Source organism: Dasypus novemcinctus, chromosome 4 (genome assembly GCF_030445035.2).
Source record: "Dasypus novemcinctus isolate mDasNov1 chromosome 4, mDasNov1.1.hap2, whole genome shotgun sequence".
Taxonomy (NCBI): domain Eukaryota; kingdom Metazoa; phylum Chordata; class Mammalia; order Cingulata; family Dasypodidae; genus Dasypus; species Dasypus novemcinctus.
In genome coordinates this window covers 53,913,372-53,922,430 of record NC_080676.1, presented here as the reverse complement: position 1 = coordinate 53,922,430, position 9,059 = coordinate 53,913,372, and positions in this window count along the sequence as shown.

The window sequence follows — 9,059 nt, the reverse complement described above, 5'->3', positions numbered from 1 at the left end:
AATTGTGTCCATTATTATTGTTATAGTAATTAGCAAGGTCAGGATTTAAATTCAAGTCTGCTCATTCCAAGTCCATGCCTTTTTACAATACCAGGGTGGGCTCTGCAGAATCACAGGGTAGAAAAACAGAATTTAAAGATATCTCAGTGTCTATTATGTTTTAGATACTATGAAATGAGCTGGGAATAATAAGATGAATAGAAAAAGGTGGGACCTTTTTCTAAAGTAGTTCTTGGTTAAGTGGGAGACAGACTATTTATAAACAACTACAAAAACAGTTTTATAGTTTTATGATAGTTTTTCAAGTAAGATCCTATGGAAGAATGCAGGATGGCATGCCCACATCAGCTTTTGTAAAGGAGGAATTCTTGAGCTGAGACTGGAAGGATGAGAATATGGCAGTCATTTAAAAGGGCAAAGGATTCTCCAAGCAGAAGAGATGGCACCGAAGACAGTGTGGCTTATTCTGGGAAGAGGAAGTTGCTCAGTAAGTTTATAGGTCAGAATGATATAAGAAGTTGTAATAGGTGAGATTGGACAGGTGCTAGAGGCCACTACCTGATGGCTATTTAGTATCAGACTATACTTAGAAAGATCACTTCAGCTAAAGTACAGAGAAAAGTTTCCAACAAAGGAAAACTGGAGACAAGGAAACAGCAGATTGTCTTAATCCAGTTGAGAAAAAGGGGTCTAAAGGAGTTGAGAATGGAATATAAAAAGCTAATTAGGGTCTTGTCATCAAGATGGGGGGGGGGGGTAGGGCGTGGGCCATTCCAGGGCTTTGTCCACCCACAGAGTCTTTAAAGCAACAAACAAGACCAGCAAAACGATCTTTCTCAAAGCTCTGGAACACAGTTAAAGGGATGCAGTGGTAGAGAAAGCACCCAATCAAGAAAAAGGCAGAGTGAGGTATATGAGAACCTCTTATGTTTTTTAATGTAATGTTTTATGTGATCTATGAACTTTAAAAAAGATAATTTAAAAATTAAATTAAGAAGAGAAAAAGGCAACATAAAGACTGCAGGGTCTTCTGGCACCCTGGCTGGCCCCTCCCCCACCCCCTTACTGGCTTGCCATGGAGCCATCCCACACTCCAGTGCAGGCACCTGGTCCCAGTTGTGAAGAGAACACAGTAAATCTTGTGTACATACTGGGAGCATGTATATATGTTCCATTCTGTCTGGTGGCAGCCTGAACTATTGAGTCAGGACACTTATCATAGGCTTGCTATCCCAGAAGCTGCCCTGCATGTAGAAGGTAGCTCACAGAGTTCTCCATAAAGCTATTGGAGAACAGTCAAATCACGGCTGCCTGGGTCAAAGGTTTAACGACTGTGGCTCATATGGTGAAGTTCTGGGATTGTTTCCTGAGGAAGAGAGATATTTGGAGCCCCGTAAATGGGGGAAATTCCTAGGGCCACAGATACCTGTTCAGGACAAGACACATGTGCAGAAAAGACTGGGGAGCACCCCATGTTTGTGCCTTAGGTTATTCTCTAAACTTGTTAGGACAGCTTAGCTCTGAAGGAGAGCACTCACACAGGCCAATTTGCAAAGAATGAAAATGGCTTCTTTTACATTTCCTTCCTTCCTTCCTTGCTTGCTTGCTTCCTCTCTCCCTCTCTTCCTACCTTCCTACTTTCATTCCCTCCCTCCCTCCCTCTCTCCCTCCTTCCTTCCTTCTTTTTCTTTCTTTTTTCTTTCTTTCTTATTAGCTCTGGACATTCAAAGAAAACTCTGTCATATCACTAGCTAGACACAAGCTTAAGGAACAGATGCTTTGGTGTCTAAATTTCAGAATCAAAATGTCCAAATTGCAACAAAACCTCACAAAACATATAAAGAAACAGGTAGCAATGGTCATGTAAAAAAGCAAGATGGAGAATAAGATACCATCAATGAGGAAGACCAGAACTCGGACATACCAGTCAAATACTTTGAAAACATGGACAAATAACTAAAGGAAATAAAGAAAGGAATAACTAAAGGAATGACAGATAAACAAAAGAAAATTTCAATAAAGAGGTAGAAATCATGAAAAGGAACCAAACCGAGCTGAAAGACCACAGAAATGAAAAATTCCCTAGAAAGGTTCAACAGCATATTGGAACTGGCAGAAGAATCAGTGAACTTGAAGATAAGACTACTGCAATTACTCAGTTCCAAGAGCAGAAAGAAGAAAGAATGAAGAAAAGTGACCACACCCTAAGAGATCTGTAGGACACCATCAACCAAATCAATATATGCATTGTGAGCATCCCAGAAGGAAAAGAGAAAGGGGCAAAAGGAATATTCAAAGACATAATGGCTGAAAACATCCCCAGTTTAATGAAAGACATAAATATAGACTTCCAGGAAGTTCAGCAATCTCCAAACAACATACCCAAATAGACCCACACCAAAACATATGGTAATCAAACTGTTAAATGCAAAAGATAAAGAGAGAATTCTGAAAGCTAAAAGACAGAAGCAATGGGTCATGTACAAAGGAGGCTTAATAGGACTAAATGCCAAGTTCTCACAGGAAACCATGGAGGCTAAAAGACAGTGGATGACATAAAATGTTGAAAGGAGAGGGAAAAAAAAAGCCAACCAAGAATCCTACACCTGGCAAGACTATCTTTCAAAAATGCGGGAGAGATTAAGATATTCTCAGATAGGGAAACAGATTTGGCCCAGTGGTTAGGGCATCCGTCTACCACATGGGAGGTCCCCGGTTCAAGCCCCGGGCCTCCTTGACCCTTGTGGAACTGGCCCATGCGCAGTGCTGATGCGCGCAAGGAGTGCCGTGCCACGCAGGGGTGTCCCCTGCGTAGGGGAGTCCCACGCGCAAGGAGTGCGCCCGTAAGGAAAGCCGCCCAGCGCGAATGAAAGTGCAGCCTGCCCAGGAATGGCGCCGGCCACACTTCCCGTGCCGCTGACGACAACAGAAGCGGACAAAGAAACCAGACACAGCAAACAGACACAGAGAACAGACAACGGGGGGGGGGGGGGGGGGAATTAAATAAATAAATCAATAAATCTTTAAAAAAAAAAAAAGATATTCTCAGATAAACAAAAGCTGATAATCACTAGACAGGCCCTACAAGAAATGCTAAAGTGAGTTCCTCACATTGAAAGGAAAGGACACTAGACAATAGATCAAAGTCACATGATGAAATAAAGATCGCTGGTAAAGGTAATGATGAGGTAAATATAAATATCAGTAAAACTGTATCTTTGTTTTGTAACCCCACTTTTTACTTCCTACAGTATCTAAAATGCAAATGCATAAAAAGTAATGACAGGGAAATGGATGTGGCTCAGGCAGTTGGGCTCCTGTTTACCATATAGGAGGTCCAGGGTTTGATGCCAGGGCCTCCTGGTGAAGGCAAGCTGGCCCGAGCAGTGAGCTGGTCCACACAGATGCTGCCCTGTGTGGGAGTGCTCCCCCCACAGGAGTGCTGCGCCTTGCAGGAGTCCTGGCAGATGCAGAGAGCTGGTGCAGCAAGATGACGCAACAAGAGACACAGAGGAGAGACAATAAGAGACATAGCAGAACAGAGAGCTGAGGTGATGCAAGAGAATGATTGCCTTTCTCCCATTCCAGAAGGTCCTAGGATTGGTTCCTGGAGCCACCTAATAAGAATACAAGCAGATACAGAAGAACACACAGTGAATGGACACAGAGAACAGACAATAGCAGGGGTTGGGGGGGGGTGGGAAAAATAAATAAATCTTAAAAAAAAGTAATGCTAGATCAGTGGTTTGGGATTTATGTGTAAATTTGTGACAAGAAGGTGGGGGAAGGAGGGGTATGGGAACATAATGTGTATATGGTATTAAAATTAATTTGCTATCAAACCAAATGAGTAGACTTAGAATGTTAAATGAAAGCCTCATGACAACATGAAGAATATATTGGAAAAATATACACAGAAAGAAATGAGAAGGGATTCTAAAAGATTCACTACAAAAATGGGCAAAGGACTTGAATAGACATTTCTCCAAAGAAGGCCAAAAAGCACATAAAAAGATGCCCAATATTATTAGACATTAAGGAAATGCAAATCAAAACCACGATGAGGCAGCAGACTTGGCCCAGTGCTTAGTGTGACCGTCTACCACATGGGAGGTCCGCGGTTCAAACCCCGGGCCTCCTTGACCCGTGTGGAGCTGGCCCATGCAGTGCTGATACGCGCAAGGAGTGTCTGCCACGCAGGGGGTGTCCCTGCGTAGGGGAGCCCCACTTGCAAGGAGTGCACCCCGTAAGGAGGGCCGCCCAGTGTGAAAGAAAGTGCAGTCTGCCTAAGAATGGTGCCGCCCACACGGAGAGCCCACACAAGATGATGCAACTAAAAAGAAACACAGATTCCTGTGCCACTGACAACAGAAGCGGACAAAGACGACGCACCAAATAGACACAGAGAACAGATAACCAGGGTGGGGGGAAGGGGAGAGAAATAAATAAATAAATCTTTTTAAAAAAAAAACCCACGATGAAATACCATCTCTCACCCACTGAAATGGCTATTATTAAAAAACGTAAAGTAACTATTAGCTGACTAGTATGCAGAGAAATGCAAATCTTAGTACATTCTTGGTGAGGATGTAAAATGGTGTAAATTCTGAAAAGTTAAACATAGAACAACCACATAACCTGGTGTTTTAGTTTGCCACAGGGTTCCCAATGTAAAGTACCAACAATGGGCTAGCTTTTTTAACAGGAACTTTATTTAGGGTAAAAGCTTACACTTCCAAGGCTGCGAAATGTCCAAATTTCTGCCAATGCAGAAATGCTTTTGCATGAAAGCCAGCTACTGGTAATCCCATGGTCCTGTCACATAATGAAGCAAGATGGCTGCTGATCTCTGCCAAGGTCCTGCCTTCTCCTCCAGGTTCACAGTCTCCCAGAATGCAGATGTGGGTGACCAGGCATAGGGCTTGTCTCTTTCCAGGCCTCCTCTCTTAGTCTTGGCTGTCCCACTTTTTTCCTGAGTACAGTTGTGGGCCTTCAGGCATATGGCTCAGCTTGTCTCCTCAGCCTTGAGCTGCTCCATGGGCCCAGCCACTTGAGGACCTCTTTCCATGCACCTGTGCTTTGCCGATTCCAGACTCCATCGAGGACCTCTGTAAGCCTCTTGGGCTTCTCTGCTTTTCTGCAGCTGTAGTCAACCCTGGAATTCTCACTCTCCTTTCTCTCACATGACAGAATCAAAATATGGCAGCTTCCTTTTTCTGAGTGTCTCCATTTATATAAAGCTCCAGTAAGAGGGCAGAGACCCATAATACACCAATTCTTCAATCTGAAAACCACATTCTTCTGTTTCACTTCCTTCCCCATGCAGCTTATTCAAGGTTCATCATTCCAACTCCCACCATTCTATTACCAAATTTTCTCATGGTCCTTCCACTGCACCAGTCCAAACAAACCCCAACACTGGGCCAAACCAATGTCTTCCATCCCTGAACTTGCACTCAGGTTGAATGCTGCCAAAAGCAATTATACCATTTCATAGTTAGTACCACAATTAATAAATGGTCATCAATCACTCTGACTGCTGCTCAATCATTCTACCATCTTTTCCATTGTAATCCCATTCTCCCATTTCCACAACCACCTTCTTTTTCTCAAAACTCAACCATACTTCTCAAAGTCCCACTTCTTTCATTCTCCATAGACGACCTTTGCTCCTGCATCAGAAAAAAAAAAAAAATCATCAGATGGGAACTATCTCAACTTTCTACCACCAAACCTATACCCAGTTTGAACCAGCACCAATTGGTTCCTCTTCCCTTCACATTGAAATGGTATGTCCCTCTTCCTTTCTAAAGCCAATCTTTCCTGGAAACAGATGTGGCTCAACCAGCTGGGCTCCCGTCTACTATATAGGAGGTCCAGGATTTGATGCCCAGGGCCTCCTGGTGAGGGTGAGCTGGCCCACGTGATGAGCTGGCACATGTGGAGTGCTGGCCCTGTGCAGGAGTGTTGGCCAGCATAGAGAGCTGGCACAGCAAGATGATGCAACAAGAGACAAAGAGGAGAGAAAATAAGAAGATATAGCAGAACAGGGAGATGTGGTGGCCCAAGAGAGTAATTGCCTTTCTTCCACTCTGGAAGGTCTGAGGATCAGTTCCTGGAGCCACCTAATGAGAATACAAGCAGACACAGAAGAACACACAGCGAATGGACACAGAGAGCAGACAATGGGGTGGGGGGGGGGGCAGGGGAGGGAATAAACAAATAAAAATAAAGCCAATCTTTCCTTTCACTTGTCTGGAATCTCATTCCCTTCCTCTTTCATAAATATCTCAGCCTGTCAATTATTCCTTTCCTCACCTATATCTTCAACCTCTCCCTCTCTACTGCCCCTTCCAAACAGTATTGAAATGCTGAAGCCTCTCTCCACAAGCTATTCATTAACTCCAACTCCCTACATTCTGAAATACCTGCCTCTCTTCCTCTACGCAAATTTATTGAAGAAGTTGTTACCATTACATCACTTCCTACTTTCCTTAGCCCACAGCAAATTAGCTTCTGACCCATTATAACACATCTGCTTCCAAGGCCACCAGCGGCCTCCAGGTTACAGTTCTTATTTTGGCCTTTTGAAACAATTCATACTCTTAACTTCTTTGACCATCCTATTCCTAAAACTTCCATTTATTTCACCAAGTCCTGTTAATTCACAGAAATGTTACTCAAATGCCTGTATGTTTTTCATCTCCACTGCAACAAGCATACCTCCAAATAAGATCACATTCCCATTCTTGGGAGCTGGAGGTCAAGACTTCAAAATATTTTTGGGGGGTGAGGGGGCGGTGATACAATTCAATAAAACTGGATGACTATAAAAACCTTCTAATTGGATATCCCTGCATTTAGACCAATGTTTCTTCACCTTTTTTTCATTATCACCTCCTCAGGAGGCATTTCAGACTATTTTTCCCTAACTGTCTCCTCTCCCCCATTAAATCTTAATTAATTTTTTAAAGATTTATTTTATTTATTTCTCTCCTCTTCCCCTCTGTTTCTGCTTTCTGTGTCCATTCCGTGTGTTCTTCTACGTCTGCCTGCATTATCCAGCGGCATGGGGAAACTGCGTCTCTTTTTTGTTGCGTCATCTTGCTGCATCACCTCTCCGCGTGTGTGGTGCCACTCCTGGGTGGCTGCGTTTTTCACACAGGGCGGCTCTCCTTGCGGGGCAAGCTCCTTGAACATGGGGCACCCCTGTGTAGGGGCGCCCCTGCATGGCACGGCACTCCTTGTGCGCAGCAGCACTGCACGCACGTAGGTCAGCTTACCACACAGGTCAGGAGGCCCTGGGGATCGAACACTGGACCCTCCATATGATAGTCAGATGCTCTATCAGTTGAGCCACATCCACTTCCCCCCCCATTAAATTTTAGTAACACAGACATACTGTATATCTGTGTATGTACTGTATGTTTATCTCTTCTTTATACACAAAACAGTAAAAATTTTTCATCCCCCAAAACAAATTTCACCCCCACGGGGGAGGTATCGACTTCACCAAGTATGACTTAAAAGCTTTTAGTTCATCCTCTGCAAGTTAGCAGCATGATCTTTAAGAACAAATCTACTTGTGTCACTTTCCCATTTAATACTCCTGAGTGATATCCCCATTCAAAACCCCTCAAAAAGATTTGTAATATTGTGATCTAATCTGCACTCACTTCCTTCTCTCATCTCTCCCACTCAGACCCTCCATTTCAGACTTCTCTAGATTTTTTTCATTTTGATTCTTTTGCTCCTCAGACTCTGATTAGAATGCTCTTCCCTCCAGCCTCTGTCCTCCTTAGGTAATTTTACAATCATTCCACCTACCCTTAGGTTAGGTTGGGACCCCACAGGTTTGTATAGTGACCTGCTCTTCCTTATCAAACACAGTGTGTTATAATTTCTGATTTAATGTATGTCTTCTGTGCTCTGGAGGGAAAATGTCTCTTGTGCTGACACTTTATTCCCAGTACAAATCACAGTGGCCAGTATGCTTAAATATTTGAATTGGAAAAAAAGTTTGCCTGAAAATCAGTTTAAACACACATATGTTAGCTTAATTAACTTTGAAAACTGAAACTTTGAAAACTGAAAAAAGAACTTTTATATACTTGATCCCAGCTGTTTTTAAAAAAAGACTGAAGGAAATTTCTCCAAATTTTTAATGGGTGGTGGGATTATTAGTATTTCTTTCAATACTTTCCATATTTTCTACATTCAGTTTTTATTATACCTATAATAGAAGAAATGAGAAAATAAAATAAAACCTACTACTGCCAAAAAATAACCCATAAGGGCTTTAAAAAGTGAACATATATACATAGATCTAACATCATTTACAATCACAACTTACCTGCTTCCATTCTCCTTATACCTCTTCTACAAAACCGAATGGTGTGTAAGCAGTCTTTAGGGTACTGCACAGGGAATCCTCAGAAAAATATTTAAGTAGCTGGCTGTGGCAGCCCTCTTCTGGGGAACTAAGAAAATGCAACTAATTAAGGATCTTAGCTGGACGGTCAAGGGCACAGAGTACCCAATCAAAAGGTATTTGCTGAATGAATGGCCCAAGGATTTATTTTAGCTTTGCTATTGTTTGTTTAGCAGCAAAGCCGATTTCTTTGTTTAGCCTTAATCAAAGTATACTGGAGACCCACTGCCCTGAGTTTTAGGAGACCTGGGTTCATCTTTAGTTTCATGAAAAATGTAAGAACATATTTCTAAAAGTAGTAATGAATTGTAGGCAGGTTTGAAAATAGCAAACATTTAATGTTAAAAAGCCATTTTGGAAGTTGAAAATAGTAAACATTTAATGCTAAAAGGCCATTTTGGAAGTTGAAATGCAAATATTTTAAATGTTTATTTTTGTAAATATCGAATTTAATATCTCTGAGCCTTAGGCTTCTCATCTGTAAAATGCAGACAGTAATAGTACCTCATAATATCATTTTGAAAATAAGAGATAGTCCTTTAGCAGAGTAAAGGTATGAAAAATGACAGCCATTATTTAGCTTTACTCACATTTCATAATCCTGGCAATATTCATTTTATCTTGCATA